The 10,054-nt window shown below is 36.0% G+C and overlaps 1 non-coding gene across 1 annotated transcript; it reads left to right on the top strand.

Moving 5' to 3' along the window:
- The first annotated feature begins 9,270 nt into the window (after positions 1 to 9,270).
- On the top strand, positions 9,271 to 9,378 carry LOC124899896. The gene has a single exon (XR_007057457.1). It is a non-coding gene; the product is annotated as a small nucleolar RNA R71 (small nucleolar RNA).
- The last annotated feature ends 676 nt before the right edge of the window (positions 9,379 to 10,054 follow it).

Here is a 10,054-nt window from a genome sequence, read left to right as displayed (position 1 = left end):
CCTTGTGGTTTATATTAATGATTGTGTTGGTTTATCGGGGAGACCTCCTATTCATGTAGTCTTAAGGTTCCCATACGACATGGATTGATTTGGGTCATGTCAAATATGGTGATTGATCCTAATTCAACCATTGTTAGACTAATCATAATACAAAAGGTGTCTTCACCCTAGGCTGTTGATACAATTGTCAGGGAAATTATTACATTATTGAGGGATAAATTAGTATAATTTTCTCGTGTACAGGGAAGGAAATTTTTTGGTAGATTGTCTAGCTAATTATGCCATTGATGAGGAGATTTTTGTCTCTTTTGAGGAGTTCCACCAGTTGGATGCACAAGCTAGAAATCTTATCAATGTTGATAAAGCTTAGATTCCTTTATTTTAGAGTAAAAATCCTTAATTTATGGATATGCCTCTTGATAGAATCTTTCATAAGCAAAATATTATTATCATGGGAGGGATATATGTTCTATCACCCCCTAGAAATAAAGCGAGTAATAGGGAGATATATAAGAGACTTTTCAAAGGGGTTAATACCTGAGAACCCAGAATTCATTATTATGGGAGGTGATGGAGAAGATATAATTCATGCCTTCTGGATCTGCGGTGGAAATAACTAAGAGTTAGTCGACTCTTTGGAATTTAAAAAGGTTCAAATTAGTGTCTATAGACACTTTATAATGCGTTTTAATTAAAGGTTTTCCTGTTATTTATGGAGATTTACTCCTATGTATTGTGTCTTTGTTGTGTATATATCACTAATGTTATTCTCGAATCACAGCAAAAAAGGATAAGCTATATTTTACCTATCTTCATTGTTGCATTGTGGTATTTCTAGGGTGTGGGGATGGTTGGTACAGCTCCTAATGCATTTCGGTGTGATTTATGCAAGATTGTGGTTATTGTGGTTCTAAAGGCTTTATAGTTGACTTTGGTTAACATTTATCATCTATGTGCTAGATGGCAAAACAGACTTCACCAGCAGATCCAGAACGTTATTTTAGGGTAGTAACATAGTTGTTTATGGGTTTTATATCTTATTTTGATCCTTGATTTGAAATGTTTGGAAATTGAATTTTGGGAATCAAATTTGTGAAAACAATGTTTTTACAAAAAATCTAATATTTCCATTGAGTTTGGAGCATCAAATTTGATAGGGTAGCATAGTTGTTTGCGTTCTTGAGATTCTGAATAAATCCTGAGGGATCCACAAAGACTTGAAATTTTCCAAGTCTCCAAAACTAGTGCACCACTCAGCTGATGCAGCTGCTAAAGTGCCATTTTGGCCTCTTTAGTGGTAGGCGCTAAAGCAACACTTGACCGTTTAGTTACCAACTTCAGCTGGACAAGGGCACTTTAGTGGTTCCTTATAGGCTTTAGCGGTAGGTGCTAAAGAGAACCTTGTCCACTCTAGCATACTGTCACACATTAACTAGTATTTTTCGGCGATTTCTTCTATTTTTAATCTTGGATAAGCTCTAAATCTCTATTTCAAATATATTTCTTCAATTATTATCATTTAGATTTTATTAAAATTTGAAATGGAAAGTGGAATTTGAGAATTTTGGCTTGGAAGGCCTAAATTGGTATTTTCTCAATATAAACCCCAAATTCAACCTATTTTCATTTGGGTTTTCTTCTACGATTTTCTTCAATCATTGGAAATAAATTTTTTGACAAAAATTTTGATTTTACCTTTCTTTTTTGAAAACCCATTTTGGGGGTCTGTTTTGACTCCAACTCAAAAATAGGCAATATGGGTATCATTGACTTTTTTAATGCATAGATTCTATATCTCTGAATTTTAGGTTATTTTAAGCTCATTAGTGGGGTGTAAGCTCAGTGTTGAAGGCTTGTTTGTACCGATTTTGATATTTGAGGTAGGTTATAGTGTAACTTTTTCTAGACTAGGCTGAGTAGTTAATATTTGTATGAAAATCATGTTATGGGTGTGGAGAATCAATCATAGAAATGCCTAATAATATGGTGTTGTGCCCGTATAGGGGCCTATGTTTTTATTTTATGGTACTGAGACGTTATCTGCTATGTATGACCATGTGGGGTCTTGCATGATGTTGTTGGCCTTATGTATGTATATTTAGTGGTATCTTTCTGGTGAATGGCCTAAATTAGAATTTATGTGGTATCAATGGCATTTTTTTCTTCGCTCTAATGGCATGTGGTTGCATTTAATTCATGGATTATTAGCATATTAAGTGGATTTTGGCTCAAATAGTTGGTGTATTTGTTGACTTTGGCAATTCTCATTATGGTTGGTTGTGAGCATTACATCCTCATATTATATGCACTTGTGAAATATTAATACGACTATGGAAATATTGGAAACACTGACTTGTGACATCTATAGAGACCCTTTATCAAGGGATGTGCTAAAGAGAAGTCATGGATATTGGTATTGGATATTGGATCGTATATTAGTAGAGAACCCCCCATAAGTCCTTCCTGGAAGCACAAATTGGTAGGTGTATACAAAGGTTGTGCGACAACCTTGAGCATCACATCATCATCATCATCTTCATCTTCATCCCATTCCATACATTTGTGCTCATTCTGTGTTGTATTATTGTCCTTGATGTGATATTTGTCTATTTTTAATACTTTCCTATACTTATATTTGGTATACGTGTATATGTGTGATTTTTTCTCAAACTTATTTATATTATATATGTATACTGGAGAACTGTTAGTGGAGACGGTGTGGGATACCATAGTATGTATTTTATATGATTTATTTTCTACTTAGCTCAGTTGACTCCAGAGACGTCACATAGTGCTTAAGACTTTGAATAGCCTCAAGCTAACCTTATAAGACTTCTACTAAATCTGAAACTCATAATGGAGAAAATATAAATATAAAATCAATGCGAAGTCTGTCTGATCTAAGCTGAAATTATCTAAACATAGTATCTAAAAGTATTAGACTCAAAAGTCTGGACAATCAGTACTGGAAATATGAATTATATCTACCAGTCTGACAAGCCTCTACAACTAACATGTAGAGAGCTATTGGGACAAACCCCCCAGCTGACTCGAACTGACTGAAAATACTGAATCAACTAATCTAATAAGCTGAAAACTGAATAACTGGGTACCCAAACTATGAGGACTCACCAACTATTGAGATGTAGATGAAGGTACTCGAAATCACTCACGTTGTTGAAATTGAGCACCTAAACCTATATTATTAAACTATGTAGCACATAGACATATATGTGGATTAGTACTTATGAAATGTACTGAGTATGTGGGGGTGAATGCATACGTAAAACAATATCTCAACATTATTACAAATTCGTAAAAGAATACATGCTAAGTGTAGATGACTCACATTAGCTTGAATATCTGAAAACGGAGAATCATAATCATGAGTAGTAAAGCTTGTTGTATAAATCTAGTGACTCATAACACTTAGTTTTAAAAGTTTTACTTGTGTTCTATCTTTAAATCATGTGGCCTAAGTGTAGAAAGGACTCACTTTTATATCTATAAACTGAAAAATAAACACTAGTAGCTAATTTCTTATGTAAAGCAATATCTGAACAAAGTTGTGAGCCTGTACACTTAGTTTCTAAAAGTTTTTCTGTTATGATTACTCTTTTCTGTAGGGAGGTTCTTCTAACCGACATACACTATGTGAGCTATCATAATGTCCAACATCTAGTTCCCTTATGGGAAAACCTCATGTTGGGGAAAGGTATCATACTCTTGCCACAGAGTATAACATAAGCTAAGTGATCACATCTGTAACTGTCATTCATATTGAAATGGGAATAATCTAATAATCTGAACCTATGTTGGCTGGTAGTTCTGGGGCATATAAACATACCCAAGTTGGAGCTAAATACTACTCCCTTTAGTCTGTATGCTCATTCTGTAGGAAATCCTCTTTTAAAACTAGTATAAGAGTTTATAATGAAAACTACTTGTGTATCTGTTTACTGTAAACTGTAACTAAAATGTTAAGTGGATTCCATATCTTAGCTAAGGATCAAAAAGATCAAATCTTGATTCAAAATCTGAATAGAAACTAATAACAGGATACTTAAAACATAGTAAATCTTGAAATATCAACATTCAAACTAGGGCTTAGTAACCCATGCATCAAGTTCATGCCAAATCATCATAAAGTTCATGCTTGATAATGAAAATCTTGAAAATTCAATTCAAATCTGGATAATAATGTCACACGCATAAAAACACGAAAGTAGACATGCAATTCAACTTCTAAAACAATTGTAACATCATAATCTTCAAATAGTGATGAATGGTTATAAACCCTAAACTGAAATTCATATAATTTCATGTAAAATCAACTTTAAAACTAATTTTGGGCACATAGATGAAAATATTATCCTTATTCATAACCCCACATACCTTAATTGATGAATAGATGAACAAGTTTGAGCTTTGAGTTCCTAATTGTGCTCTTGAAGATAGTTTCTTGAAGATCATAAATTTGGAATCTTGAATTTTGGGTTATCTTACAAAAAGAATGGTGGAATTTGGATTTCTTGAGGTTTGAAATTTGAAGTTCTAGGGTTTCTTGCAGAGGAATTTTGATGAAAATCAACATATTAATCTTAGAATAGGTTTAATCTCTTATTTTACACGATTTAGGGGCTTGGGAAAAGATTAAATTGCCCTTTTGAAAATCAAGTTCGGAACTAGAATCCTGATTTTGAGCCTCAGCGCAATGCGGCACAATCGCAATGGCTCACTAGAAAAAGATGAGTGATATTTTGGGCTCTAGCGCGATGTGGTACTATCACATTGCGTCACTGGAAAAGGAACGAGTGTCAAATTGCACTCCAATGCGATGAGGTATCTGATCCATTGCAATTTTTGGTGCAACACTGGCCAATTGCGGTGGGCTACTGGAAACGGATGAACGGGATTTAGGACTTCACTGTGACACGGTGTAATCTTGGTGCTTCACTGATAAGAGGACGATTACGAATTCGCCCTCCACTGCGAAGCGGTGCTATTGCGTTGGCCTACTGTTTCTCACTAAAAGTTCTATAACTTCCCACCTGATTATTAGATTAAGACGAAATTGATATCATTGGAAAGATAATTCAATTATCTATAATTGGATGGGTCTAGATCTAGGAAATTCTACTCGTATCAAGAGTTATACACTTTTAAATTTGATCCTTGACAAACGGAGCTAAACAAAACTAAGAAAAGTGTGGGGTATTACAATATCTCCCCCTTGGGAATATTCATCCTCGAATGAGACTAGTCAAACTGAGGATATTGAGGAACTGAGACTAGATACTAACATGCACAACTGAAACAAAACTGCATGACTAAATCTAAAATGTATTGAGCTTCTGTACTAATTTATGAATGCATGAATTGACATGAAGATAATCACATGACTGAAACTGGGACTGGAAAAGAATTGAATTAAGGAAGACTGTTACCTTAGGATGAATCTGAGTTTGTGGAGAAGAGGTAAGGATACTTGGTTCGTATGTCCGCTTCTATTTCCCAAGTAGAACCCTCAACAGACTAATTTCGCCACTAAATTTTGACCAAGGAAACTTCTTTGTTCCTTAGGATACGGATCTAATAATCAAGAATCTCTACTACAAGTTCTTCATATGAAAGGCTATTCTAAATATCTGTTCATTCCAGAGGGACTACCACAGTTGAATCATCCATACACTTCTTCAATAAATATACGTGGAACACTGGGTGAACTGATGACAAGTTTACAGGTAGCTTAAGCTCATACGCTACCTTCCCCAAACGACTCAAAATTCTGTAAGGACCCACATATCGGGGACAAAGCTTTCGTTTTATTCCAAATCTCTTCACCCCCTTCATGGGTGAAACCTTCAAATGCACAAGATCATTTACTTCAAACTCAAGATCTCTCCTACCTACATCTGCATAAGATTTTTGTTAACTATCAGCTGCTTTTAATCACTCTCGAATCAAATGACCTTTCTCCGTAGCTTCAAACACCAATCTGGCCCAATCAAAGTGGCCTCACCCACTTCAAACCAATCGACTGGTGATCTACATCTCCTCCCATAAAGAGCTTCAAATTGGGCCATCTGAATACTAGAATGGTAACTATTATTGTAGGTAAACTCGATAAATGGCAAGTGGTCATCCCAATTGCCTTTGAAATCAAGAACACATGCTCTGAACATATCCTCTAAGGTCTGAATGATCCTCTCTACCTGACCATCTGTCTGTAGGTGAAAAGCTAAACTGAGACAAACTTGGGTACCAAGACCCTTCTGAAAGGCTTTCCAAAATTAAGAGGTAAAATGAGTACCCCTCTCTGAAATAATGGACAAGAGAACTCCGTGTAATCTAACCAACTCTCTGATACATAGCTTATCATAATATTTAGCTATGTAGGATGTGTGAACTGGTAAGAAATAGTCTGATTTGATCAATCTATCTACAATAACCCAAATCGAATCATGTTGTCAATGCGAATGGGGTAACCCTATCACATAGTCCATGTTCACCTCTTCCCACTTCCAAGTGGAAATACCAAACTCATGTAACATGCCACCGGGTCTTTGGTGCTCTACCTTAACCTACTGACAAGTTGCACACTTGGCTATAAATTTTGTGATATCTCTATTCATACTACTCCACCAATAGACTTCCCACAAATCACGATACATCTTGGCGGCTCCTGGGTGAATAGAGTAACGTACACCATACACTTCTACCATAATCTGCTGCCTCAAATCGTCAACACATGGCACACACAATCTACTCTGGTATCTCAACACACCATCTCTCCCTTGGGAGAAAACCTCTACCTTTTGGTCTTTAATTGAACCCTTCAGTTTGACCAACCGGGAGTCCTTAGCATGCTTCGCTTTTACTTCAGAAACTAGAGAAGATTCTAAACTACTCTGAACCCAAATATTCCCTTCAGTCAACCAACCTCACACCAAATCTAGCTAACCGGTGAACTTCTCAAACTAATTCTCTCTTATCATTCTCTATATGAGCAACAACACTTCCCATAGACAGTCTACTATGGGTGTCTACCACTACATTGTCCTTGCCCGAATGATATAACACACTCATGTCATAATCCTTCAATAATTCTAACCATCTTCTCTAACGAAGGTTCAACTTTCTCTGCGTAAACACATATTGCAAGCTTTTGTGACCCATGAATACATCGACATACACCCTATAAAGATAGTGCCTCTAAATTTTCAATGCAAACACCACAGTAGCTCGCTCAAGGTCATGGGTAGGGTAGTTTTTTTTGTGAGGCTTAAGTTGTCTAAAGGCATAGGCTATAAACTTACCTCTCTGTATCAAAACACAACCTAGAACAATTCTAGAAGCATCACAATAGATAACAAATCCATCCATATCATCAGGTACCGCTAAAACTGGGGCTGAAGTGAGTCGAGTCTTCAACTTCTGAAAACTCTTCTCATAGGAATCTGACCAATGAAACTGAACTTTCTTCTGAGTTAATCTAAACATAGGGGATACAATAGTTGAAAAAACCCTCAACAAAAAATCTGTAATAGCCAGCTAAACCCAAGAAACTTTTGATGTATGATGGAGAGATAGGTCTAGGCCAGTTTCTTACTACTTCTATATTTTGGGGATAAACTCTAATGTCATCAATGGAAATAATAAGACCGAGGAAAGCTACTGATCTTATCCAAAATTCACATTTGTTAAATTTGGCAAACAACTGGTGATTCCTATGAGTTTGCAACACAAAGCTGGTCTGAATGATCATCCTTACTACGAGAATAGACAAAAATATCATTGATAAAGACTATGACAAATATGTCCCAAAACTATTTAAACACTCTGTTCATCAAGTCCATGAAGGTTGCTGGGGTATTTGTCAGCCAAAAAGATATGACTAGAAACTCAAAATAGCCATAACGAGCTCTAAAAGTTATCTTTGAAATATCACATTCCCTTACTCTAAGCTGATGATAGCCGAATCTAAGGTCTATCTTTGAGAAGTAACTTGCACCTTGGAGTTGGTCGAATAATTCATCAATCCTAGGAAGAGGACATTTGTTTTTTAAGGTGATTTTATTTATCTGACAATAGTCAATGCACATTCACAAAGAACCATCTTTATTTCGCACGAATAGGACGGGAGCGACCCATCAAAAGACACTGGCCTTATGAAACCTTTATCTAAGAGGGCTTTAAGTTGCTCTTTTAACTCCTTAATCTTGATTAGAGCCATACGATATGGAGGAAAGGAGATGGGCTCAGTATCTAAAAGAAGGTTAATACCGAATTCTATTTCCCTATTAGGAGATACCACTGGTAAATTTTTGGGAAAAACTTCAGGAAACTCATTGACTACACGGACTGACTAAACTGTTGAAGCCTTGAACTTAGTGTCATTGACTCGAACTAGATTATAGATGCACTTTTTTGTTATCAACTTTCTGTATATAAGATAGGATATGAAATGACTCTTGGGAGACACTGAATTACCTTTCCACTTAAAGACTGGCTAATCTGGAAACTAAAAATTTACCACTCAAGTGCGACAATCTATAGATGCATAATAAGAATGGAGCAGATCCCTTCCCAGAATAAGGTCAAAGTGGACCATATCTAACTCTATTAAGTCTGCTAACATGATTTTATAAAGGACAGTGATAGGATACTTTCTATAGATCTGTTTGGCAATAACTGATGCACCCACTCGGGCAGAAACTGAGAAGGGCTTAAAAAGCTTTGTAGGACCTACTTCAAAATTTACCACAACTAGTGGAGTCACATGGGTTCTAACAACACATAAACATTAATATGAAAGAAATAAAGCATACCAGTAGCAACATCTGGAGAACTCTCCTGCTCCTAACAGGATAGTAAAGCATAAAATCGATTCTGGCATTGGTTGCCATTGGTAATGGATGATGCATCCTGAGGAGATACCGGGTGATCTAGAAAAGCTGGTGCACTAGTAGCCTAAGTCTGGGGATGAAAATTCCTATTTCCCTGCTTAGCATACGGACACTCTTTGATTCCATGACCCAACTTACCACGACCATAACAACCTTTCTATCCCAACAAGCACTCACCAAGATGAGTTTTACCATACTTAGCGTATAAAGGATAACTAGGTGTTCCACTCACATTATTTTAAGATCTGGACATAGAAGTCTTACCCCACTGCTCTTGTCTAGCTCACCAACTGATGAATCTAACAATATATTTATGTCTAGGTCAAGATTTTCTACAAAGGTGTGAGCTTGAACATTATTTGTCTGATGGTGGGAGGGAAATCTCTAAGATGAGATTGGAATCTCTCCCATGCTTGATATATTTTTTACCAATTTTCTTCTTAAAACTTAAAATCTCACTTTTCAACTTTGTAGTTTTTAAAGATAGGAGGAATAGGATCAGAAACATTCTCACAAGGTCATCATATGTTGCGATGAAATTGAGTGTTTTTGCCTTCAACCACCTTTATTCCTTCTCCTAAAGAGAAAATTAGAAAAGTGTGAGCCTCACATAGGTAGTTGAGATTCATGTGGGTATGTATGTGTCACTGATCTCCAATGAAATCTGAAAGTGTTGTTGTGGATCATCATATGAGAAACCTCTAAACTACCCATTAGTGTGCAACAGTTTGATACAAGAAGAAAATACAAAAATGGAAATGATACAAAAACAAAGGATAAGACTAAATACAAAGACACAAAACAAAGAAACAAACAAAAGGTTAGATAAATTGACACAAAGAGATAAAGAGAGGGAAATCAAAGGGTATATTAAACCCTAAGACCTTCCTATAAAATACCACAAGAACCAACCTCTTATGAGGACCTCACAGGAATAGAATCCAAAGCAACCCAGGTGTCTCAACAATCTATAAGGCTCCCAACAAACTTTAATAAAATACTCTCAAGTTTATACATTCATCATTATTCATCAACTACCTAAAAATGAAAAAGGTCCTGACTATTTATAGGCCATAAGGTTATTTATTACAACTTGGTCCCAAAAGTGACCCTAAATGTTAATTGGTCCCAAAAGTGACCTAAAG

Source organism: Capsicum annuum, chromosome 6, assembly GCF_002878395.1.
Source record: "Capsicum annuum cultivar UCD-10X-F1 chromosome 6, UCD10Xv1.1, whole genome shotgun sequence".
NCBI classification, from domain to species: Eukaryota; Viridiplantae; Streptophyta; class Magnoliopsida; order Solanales; family Solanaceae; genus Capsicum; species Capsicum annuum.
The sequence above is the reverse complement of the archived record's forward strand: the minus strand, read 5'-3'. Positions and strand labels throughout refer to the sequence as shown.